Source organism: Fulvia fulva, chromosome 1, assembly GCF_020509005.1.
Source record: "Fulvia fulva chromosome 1, complete sequence".
Classification (NCBI taxonomy): Eukaryota; Fungi; Ascomycota; class Dothideomycetes; order Mycosphaerellales; family Mycosphaerellaceae; genus Fulvia; species Fulvia fulva.
Genome location: NC_063012.1, coordinates 6,155,854 through 6,166,069, shown reverse-complemented (window position 1 = coordinate 6,166,069; position 10,216 = coordinate 6,155,854).

The window sequence follows — 10,216 nt, the reverse complement described above, 5'->3', positions numbered from 1 at the left end:
CCCATCGACTAGCATCGCGTGCTTGTCGTCAATCTTGTTCCTTCGTAGCAGTTTGACAGGTTCGCCTGCTACTAACTAGGTCGTAGCTTCGATTGCATCGTCCTGTTCGTACAGCTTGCTAATGTCGGCTAATAGCGCTTCGTCTATCACTGCTCCTTCGACTTCGGATACGCTTAGCCGCAGGATTTGGCTAGCGCTAACAGATAAGAAGTGTTCTGGTTTGAGCAGTACACGATCCTGCTGTGCGTACCGCGGATCTGCTTTGTCATGTAGAATCGCGTCCTGTGAACGTCTAGTAAGGCTGTCTGGTTTGGCTCCTTGAACACCTGGACGATACACAATCTTGAAGAAGAATTGTGAGAGGAACTCGGCCCATCTTGCTTGTCGTCTGTTCAGTTGCTTGGAGGTCATGAAGTATTCGAGGTTCTTGTGGTCGCTGTACACTAGTACTGGGTGGCCGCTTGGATCAGTGAAGTTCTCAAAGTCTGGTTCGTCGATATCGCCAGCCATGAGTTCGGGCTTCTACTCTTCAAATGCTTTGACGATAACAAGCAGTTCCTTGTCATAAATGTCGTAATTGCACTCCTACGGGCTCATCTTCTTGGACAGGTATGCGATTGGCCTTAGGATGTTGTCCTCATCGTATTGCGATAGGACCGCAGCCGTGACAAAGTCACTGGCATCCGTTTCAAGCACTGTTCTACGTCCTAGGACAAACATCGCTAACACAGTGCCTTCAGCATCGGTGAAAGCTTGCTTCAGCCCGTCGAATGCCTTCTGACATTCCTCTGTCCATTGCCAAGGGCAGTCCTTCTTGGTCAGCTTCACTATAGGTAATACTATCTTGCTGTAGTCCTTAATAAAGCGCCGATAGAACCCGGAGAACCCATTGAACGCAAGGACATCTTTCACGTTTGCTAGTGTTCCCTATTCCCTTATAGCTTGTACCTTAGCTGGGTCCATTAAGACTCCGTCCTTGCCGATAATAAGGCCCAGTTATTTGGTAGATTGGGTGTGAAACTCACATTTAGTGATGTCGAGTTGTAGGCCGGCTTCACCACATTTGCGAAGTACCTTCTTGACATGCTCTATATGCTCCTTAAGAGTGTCGCTGAAGATGAGTATATCATCTAGGTATGCCGACGCAAAGTCGTCAAGGAACTCTCGTAGTGTGTCGTTAATATAAGACTGGAAAGTACCAGGGGCATTGCACAACCCGAATGGCATCACTAGGCATTCAAACTGTCCATATCGTGTTGTGAATGCGGTCAGCCATTCGGAGCCCTCTGCTATTCTGATACGATTGAAAGCGGCAATGACATCTAGCTTAGTAAAGTACTTCTTGCTAGCAATGCGATTGAGTGTGTCTTGCATCAAGGGTATAGGATACCTGGACTTGATCGTGCGTTCGTTGACTTGTCTGTAGTCAATACAGACTCTCAATCCACCTCCTGGTTTCTTGACAATAAGCACGGGTGATGAAGCATCTGCTCTGCCTTCGTATCTACGAATGCCCTTCTGGGCCAGCTGTTCTTGGACCCAGTGCGCGATGACTTCGTCCTCCTGGTTTGACATCCGGTAGGGCCTACTGAAAGGCGGTGTAGTTCCTGGCTTCAGCTTGATCTCGTGGTCAATACTAGGCCTGTGTGGTGGAAGCTCCTTCGCATCTTGTTTGGAGAAGCAATATGCGAATTCGTGATATATAGGGAGAAGGTGGTCCTTTGGGACGATAGTCTCCTCCTTCTTGCGCATAAATTTGTCCACATCGGCTTGTGCATGCATCTTGTAGGCAGAGAGAGTCGGACCAACGCGTTGCGCTGCTGGTACGAACGCCGCTACACGTGCATCAAGTCGCTCGATAGTCTTGTCATCAGAAAGCATCCTACAGCCGGTATTAGGCGAGTATGTCGCCACATTGCGCATGTTGCGGGCGCTTATAGCGCAGGCAGTGAGTAGGTCTGTAGCACGTATATCGCTAGGTTGCTGTGGCTCGTTCCTGTCAAAGATGAACATCATGTATGCCTCTGCTCCTTTCCGCCTTGCCATCTTCTCAATTGCCTCCGCGCTGACTTCCTAGATGTCGACATCCGGCAGTGTCGGCGCAGCTAGTTTCTTTTCGAATGATAGTTTAGCGGTTCGCGGGCGTTCCTTCATGATTGTGTCAGAGGTTATAGTCTAGACAAAATCTCTATCGTTGTCTTCTTCGACAGTGGCTTAATACGCTGGTCGGGTCTTTAGGGCAGGTTCGAAGGTCTGCTTAGTAATTACCGGTTCCTGCTTGTCGTTGACACTCTGTACCCAGACTGGCTCGCTATCCTATAGGCAATACTCCTTGCAGTGCTCCGAGTCGAGGGTCATAGTGCCTGACGCAAAGTGGATACCTGGCTGGTGTTCATCATGCCAGGGCCTGCCTAGCACGATGTCATACTCCAGATGTGTGACCTAGAAGGTTCTGGTCTCCTTGTGACCATTGCCGAGTGTAAGTTCCAGACTCACACGGTATTCTATCATTTCCGCGGCTGTCGAGCCGTTTGCCAACCCAAGGGCTAGTGGGTTGTTAAGCTTGATCAAGGGCAGATTGTGTTTTTGCGTATAGGAGAAGTCGACATACTCAGAATTGGCACCGTCATTAAGGAAAGTAAATGCATTTTGCCCATTAGCTATCCCTGGCATTACGAGGTGGGAGCCGATAACAGGGTTGTGTTCTATTTCTACCATTCTGAGAACATGTGATGACAGCTTAAGCCCTTCGGGTGGCTTTGCTAGTGGTGCCTCTTCGTTGTGTCTTATATTCTCCTTTTCATGTCCACTGGTTGTTACGCTCAAGCAGTGGACTAGGCATTTTCCGCCGGTAGTGTGACGGTAGTGCCGCTGGCGTTAGCACCTAGACGTGCTGGCATCTCGTACTCGAACAGCTCGCAAGTGCGCTACTATAGGCGGTGACCGGGCTTACGGCACTTCTTGCAGAGGCTCTCGCGCATACAGCGAGTGTTCTCGGCTTCGTCCAAGGTCTCACCGAGACTGCTCTTAAAGGGCTCAGGACGGGTCGACCAGGCCTTGCGAGGTGGCTTGCCGGGAGCTGCGCCTGCTGGCTTATCGTCCTTGTCCTTGCCGTCCTTCTTATCATTCTTGGGCTTCTCATTGCGGGGGTGGAGGCTGTCCAAGATCTTGAAGTCTTTATCGGCTTGATAAAGGTTGTCGATCATGTCGCGAAGAGAGGTTGGCCGATGCGTTAGATGCTTGTTAAGTTAGCGGACTGTCAGCTTGCGTTGCAGGTGGTCCATCGCGTCTTCACCCTTTAGGCCTAGGATGTTTGCGTTCTGGCGCCACTTCGGGTAGAAGGACTAGAAGGTGTCCTTGCCGTCCATCTTCAGAGAGTGCATGCGCTCGCGGGCTCGGCCGACAGGGTTGCGGTCACTATAGCGATCAGCGAGCTCTTAAATTAGGTCGTTGATGCCCTTGTATAACTTCTTGTTGCTCGTGAGGACGCCAGAGATGGTGGGAATCTTGGGTCCGACTAACTCCTACGCGTCGCTAGGAGAAGCAAGGAGGTCATAGACGAACTTCAACACTGCCTTCTTGTTACGGAAGACCGTGTAGTCGACGATAGTCTCCAACTCTAAGAGGAACTTCTCAAGGGAGGGTCCTGATAGCTTGCTATCGACAGCACCGATAAACTTCTCGGGCTTATTAACACCGCGCTAAGTCTTGAAGGGCTGGCCAAGTTCGGCATCGTACTTGACTAGAGACTCAAAGTCGTACACCTGCTTCTTCTTCTTAGAAGAGCGGCGATAAGCACGGGCATCGCTGTCCGACTCCGAGTCTTCCTCTGACTCTAAACCTTCGGATGACGGGTCCGAGTCGTCATTATCTGTCTTGCGAGAGTGTTTCTTACCCTTCTTGGTTACTCGTCTGCCTTCCGCCTTATCATCCTTACCTCTTGAAGAGTCACGACCGTTCTGTAGTGCGCGGCGTTATGACATTGCGCGAGATAGCAACGAGCGCACCCTAGACCTGCCACGATCCTCGAGTTGCTTCTTGAGCTCGTCGACCTGGTTTTGCTAGGATTGATTTAGCTCCTAGATGTCGTTCTGGTGGGTTTGAGCCTCTGTCTTGTATGTGTCGAGGTCCAATTCAAGTGCCCTGATCTTAGAGTCGTTGTCGTTAAGCCATTATAGGGCTTCCTTGGCTTGCTTCTTTAGAGACTTGTTTTGTGCTGCGAGTGCGGCGCTAGAGGAGGGTTCAGGTTGAGCCTTTAGGTTGTCGAGTTCCTGCTAGACCGTAACAAGCTGCTACTTAGCCTGATTCATCTCTACTCGTGCTGTGCCTAAGTCCTTCTAATATGTATCACGGTGCTTGGTAGCTTCCTCCTTCTTAGTCTTCTATATGTCGCGGTGCTTAACCAACACGTTATACTCGTTACGTATCTGCTGTTCGTAGCTCCTCCATTTCCCGAGTTCCTGCCCTGCCTTGCCCAGTTGTTCGTAAAGGATGGTGGCCATCTGTATCATATTCCTATACTCTTACTCGGCGCGGCGTAGGATAAAGTGAATAGCCGCTGCTATCTCGGGATCTTGCATTAGCTTAACGAGCTGGTTAGCGTCGAGTTAGAGGAAGTTATTGACTAGGATACGGAGGGTTTTCGCGACTTGTTGTGTTTCTTCTCCTTCGCCTTCCTCGGTCGCGCCGTCGTCAGCGTAGTCGACTACCGCTATAGCTACACCGTTGACTTCTTGAATCTCGTCGTCGGTAAGGAGGTCGCATAAGTTGAACTTGGTAGGTGGGTAGGTAACTAGGCGCTGTAAGTTCTCGAGTCTCTACTAGATAGCGTCGTCGGTAGCCTGCTACTGTTCTTAAGTTTGTCCTTAAGTCTATATATTAAATATAGACTCGCGCCGCACTGCTAGGCGTATAGCTAGTAGCGAGCCTCGCTGTCCTTAGGGTCGTACTATGTTGGGTGCTACTTAGCCTAAGGTGGTCTCTTGCACCACGTCGCACTCTTCTGTCGTGCGCCGCGGTTTCTTATCGCGGTTGTTAATGATCTGCGCTCTTATAGATCCCGTCGTAGCTCTTCTACGGATGTAGAGACCTAGCTAAGTGTGACGGTTCATAATCGTGTTGATACAAAGTAGCTAGGTACGTAGGAAAGAGGAGCGCGAGGTGCGCCGAGGCTATATACAAGCCGAGGTGCCACGCTAGTGCGCGCGGTCACGTGACCCACGTGCCAGCTAGACATTCGCTAGGCCTGGGGCCGTGACACCTATAGACCGGATACTACCTAACGGCATTTAAACAATCGACGATAATAGTCCTAGGTAAGCCGTAAAAGGAAGACTATACGTAGGTAAAGTCGTACCGCCTAATTACGCTCCTTAACACGCTTAGGAAGGCGCTTAAGAAGCTAGTTATAACGAGACTCTCCGAGGCGGTAGAGGAATACTCCCTACTCCCGGACACCTAGATAGGTACGCGCCTATAGCGATCGACGCTATCCGCGATAGAACTTATTACCTCTTAGGTAAAGGCTATCTAGTATAGGAATAGGGACAAGGTAGCATCCTTACTTAGTCTAGACATATCGGGAGCCTTTGACTACGTGTTATACCCGCGGCTACTCTATATCCTAAGGTCAAAAGGACTCCCTAAGTAGCTTATTAACTTCGTACGGTCCTACCTCTAAAACTATAGCACGTCGATCCTAGTCGGTTAGTATAAAAGCCTATTTTAAGTAGTCTATACTAGAATCCCGTAAGGCTTAACGCTAGTATCTATTCTGTTCCTCTTCTTTATAGCGACCCTACTCCTAGCCCTAGAATCCTAGAATACCGCTACGAGCGGCTTCGTAGACGATACGAATATCCTAGCGTAGTCTTCCTCGACTAAGGAGAACTATAGGCTACTAGAAGAGAAGTATAAGATCTACGAGGACTAGGCTAGGAGGTACGGGGCTTAGTTTGCCCTAGAAAAGTACAATCTAATACACTTTACGCGCCGGCTACGGTTCTATAATATATAAGCTTCTATCTAGATATAGGGGTATACGACTAACCCGGTAAATTAGCTTAGGATCCTCGGACTATAGGTAGACCCGGCGCTACGGTAGAGGAAGTACGTATAGGCAATATTACGGAAAGCTAAACAGAATATAGTATTATACTAGAGGCTTACTATATCTACGTAGGGAGCGGACTTTCGGTAGTTACGACTTCTATATATAGCTATTATACGGCTAGTCCTTACCTATAGTAGCTAAGTATAGTCCTTAGGCGAGAGGGCCTACCTATTAAAGGGACTCGTCGCGCCGTTAGCGAAGATCTAAAACTAATGCCTAAGGAAGGTTACCGGGGTATATAAGTCGATACTAATAAGGATACTTAAGTACGAGACCGCTATACCGCCGATCGACCTATATATCTAGGGACTACGGACCTCCTACTTAGGCAAGTCGGTATAGTACCTAGTATAGAAGGTTATCGCTAGTATAGTTATAAGGGCCCGCAAATTAGTACTAGCGTATAAGGGCATTCGACCCGGAAACGAGCCGAACTACTAGGTAAGGGACGAATAGCTAGTAATATAATAGGAGGGTAAGAAATCGTTAATAGAGTAACTATAGAGAGAGAGGTAGAACAACTAGAGTGTAGGGTATAGTAGACGCCCTTAGCTAGGGGGATAACCTAAGGAATAGTTAGCTACGGAATCCGCGGTTAAGCACCCCCCGAAGCTTATCTACTACCGCCTTATAAGGGTATAGAGTAGTATAGTAACCTAACTACAAAGCGAACATATCGGCCTCTAGGGGTACCTATTATAGAGGAAGGTTCTAGAATATACGAATACTAGCTACCCCTACGGCTATTACTCCTAGAATATACGGTACGTACTCCTCGTCTATCCGAGGTAGTCGCTAGGAAGGGGGGAGTAGATAGTAAAGGCGAGGAACCGGACGGTTAGGGCACTTCTTAATAACGTTAAGGACCTACGGCGTATTACGAACTAGATACTAGAGAAGGGCTAGCTAGAACAGTACCGCCTAGTAGGAGTAGTATAGGAAGAGAGGATATAGCGTAGCGCGACGAGACCGGCTAGGAGCGGGGGCTAACGGGGTAGTAATATAGACTACGTACGTTTAGAGGGAAAGCTAATCTAGATAAGGAGGAGTCGGGGGCGGGAAGGGTTTTTACCTATTCGGGTTTCCCTTTATATATAACAATAGATATATATCTATATAGGCCGAATAGGGTCCTAGAACAGGGGAATAACAAATCTATCTATCTATTTATAGCTAGGGGAGGTTATTTTCGACCTTAAAGGTTCTAGGGACTCCGTAGGCTATTACTATAAATTATTAGTAGGAGACCTTCGCTAACTTTACTACTTTAGTTATCTATTCCTTATACGTCTCGAGTCTTTATCGGTCTGTCTCCTATACGGTAAAAAGCCTTACTACCCCCCTTAGCTCTACCTTCGCTCCTACGATCTCCTTCCGGCCAATTCTATCTACGAGCTCCTTACTCGTAAGGCCCTTAAGTTCCCTTTTCTCCTCCGGGTTAGTAACGTAGACTCGGATCGCGTTATTAGTCCTCTAGAGCTAGGCCGGGTAGTGTCCTACGGCGATTATAGCCTACGTAGGGTTCTTCTATTATATTACGTGCTATATAGTCTAGTAGATCGTTCTTAGGGTCTAGTATTCTAGTACCTTAAGTATATTAAGGAGCTACGTAATTATATTCTTATATACTTAGGCTAGGTGTTCGTCTTCGTCTAGTATTACCTAGGCTTCTTTATATAGTTCTGTCTACGCGGAGGGGCCGGGGGCGGCTAGGGTTTGTTATACCTTTCCTAGGCCCTTAGTATATTATCGTTAGCTATTATCTTACTATTACTTAGTTAGTTATTAGCTTAGCTATTAAAGGGTTAGTTACTACTAGCTAGGTTCCTATGTCGCATCCCCGTTTATAGAGATTTAGGTGTCCCTCGCGAGCTGCTTGATGCTCGCGAGTTGGGCTTAGGATCTAATCTCCATGTCGCTGCACTTCAGCTACGGCTGAGGTTAGAAGTTGCCTAAATAGGCAATTCACCTCCGCGGCTCCGCAATTTCAGGGTCCAGTCGCACAGGAGGTGGATTCCTGTTTTCTGGTCGCTTTCCGCGGCAATTGCGCGGCCGCCAGCGCAGGCGCGCTGCTCTTGTTCTCGTTAGGTGATAGCCTTAATAGGCGCTTTCGAATGGTGCGTCGTGCGTGTCTCCGATCGATGGAAAAGCTGTGTTGAGTACTTGAGTGATAGTAGTAGTGTGTATCTGGATACACATCCTCAACCCAGTCCTTCACAACGGGCAATATCTGGCTGCAGTAGATGTCTTGATTCATCTTGCCGTTGCTGTTCGAGGGAACCTCATATTGAATCAATGGGGACATGTTGTTGTACCATATGGCTCCCCATAGATGGACACGCTTCTGATTCTTATCCATGTCGTCGTAGGTCTCTCTCACTTGAATACAATCAGGCTTACGTCTCTCTGCGTTGCCACGCTTTGGAATGATATAGGCCTTGCCTTCAGGGCCCCATCCAAAGTGGACCTCATCACTCCATCTCACATGCCTCCAGTCTTCCGGTCTTGGATAAGTCATAAGCATGCGAAGAGCCCATCGCACCCTTGAGCGTGCCAGTGAGGTGGATATCCATTCCTTGCTCTCAGCAATGTAGGTTGAATAGCCTCTGTTCCTCATATTCCTTCGCAGTGTCTCAGCTAAGCAAGAATCAATGTCAGCTCTCCAGAGCAGATTGCCCCATGACACATGATGGCCTTCATAGTGGTAGTTCTCAAGCAGCCGTTCACACCGGTCCAAGTCCTCCTTGGATAAGAGCTGATCTGGTCCGGAAGGTGGAGGTTCTGGAAGGTGATATGGCTGTCTTGAGCCTGCAGTGTCCAGAGCATTGCGCACCTGATGCCTTGTGGGTGCGAAGAGCGGTTTGAAGGTCTTAACAAGGTCTCTTTGCGAGCACTTGATGCCCTTAAGTCTGCAGTAGTGATAGGCTCCTACTATCTGATTCTTTTGAGGTGTTGAAAGGTGTTTGGTCATCTTGCAGTAGCTTCTCCAATCCAAGAAACAGGTGAAAAGTTTGCGACGGTAGCATGCGACAACAACACCACATATAGCCAATCCAAGCACGACAATTTGTTCAGTGATGTATCCAGATACGTATATAAATTTGCTGGTTGTAATGGGCCTGATATTGGATAAAGAAAACACGATTGAAGATGTGGTGTTGTTTTTTGGTGGAGGTGGGCGCTTTGGTCCGTATGACGCGTGCTATTGTACAGCAGGATCAAGAAGGTCGAGAAAGGCAGTTGAATCTTGCTCGGAAGTGGGACGAGGCGGGCCGTCGGCAACTAGAAGCACATGTGCCGAGGCCCGAAGGCATTCACACGTGGTTTGGAAGGGATCAGTGTGGATCAACGAAATCGGGCTTCACGCTGATAAAACCGATCCTGGTCGTCGAGGTGGCGGCGATATAAGACCCTACATCGCCTACTGAAACGAACACCTGTTTGTCGGTAATAGCGCAAGGAGGTTCACAGAAAATGTTCTTCCTGCCGACTTGGCGATTGCGACATCTGAGACACGTGGGTTCAGCGTGATTGCTGCTCCTCATCGCGTGTCACTGAACGTGAGAACGTACATGACCTTTGTGCTCGCTGAGGATGCTGTAGTCTCTAATGGTGCGCCACTGATGAAGAGATTGATGTGCCGTCGCGTATAACATCTTTCCGAGTCTCTGAGCATCCGACTTAGTCCTTGCAGATGTTAGATGAATCAAGCGAACATGCCTTGGAAGCTTGGGCACAGTTCCTAGCCAGTGCATTGCCTCGGCTCGGGCATGGGTAAGCTGGCAGTATCGTAATGACTTTGTGCGTTTCTTCACCAGGAGAAGCTGGAAAAGGTCGAGGGTGGTTCATCAGGCAACTCAGCAGTGGCCAGGAAGGAAGTTGCAGCGATGAAAGCAACGGCGACATTGTTGTTTCCGCCCGCATAATAAGTACCTGTAGCATTGTGTGCTTGTGCAGATGGTAGCAGGTCCGCCAAAGGCCCCCTTGCAACGTCGTGCAGGCTTCGGGCGCCTCATCTCGATGGTGGAGCCCTCCCGTGCTAGATAATAGTAGACTCGAATGGTCCCGCTGTGACGCTGTCACCGTACTTCGTTGAAGCGTGGC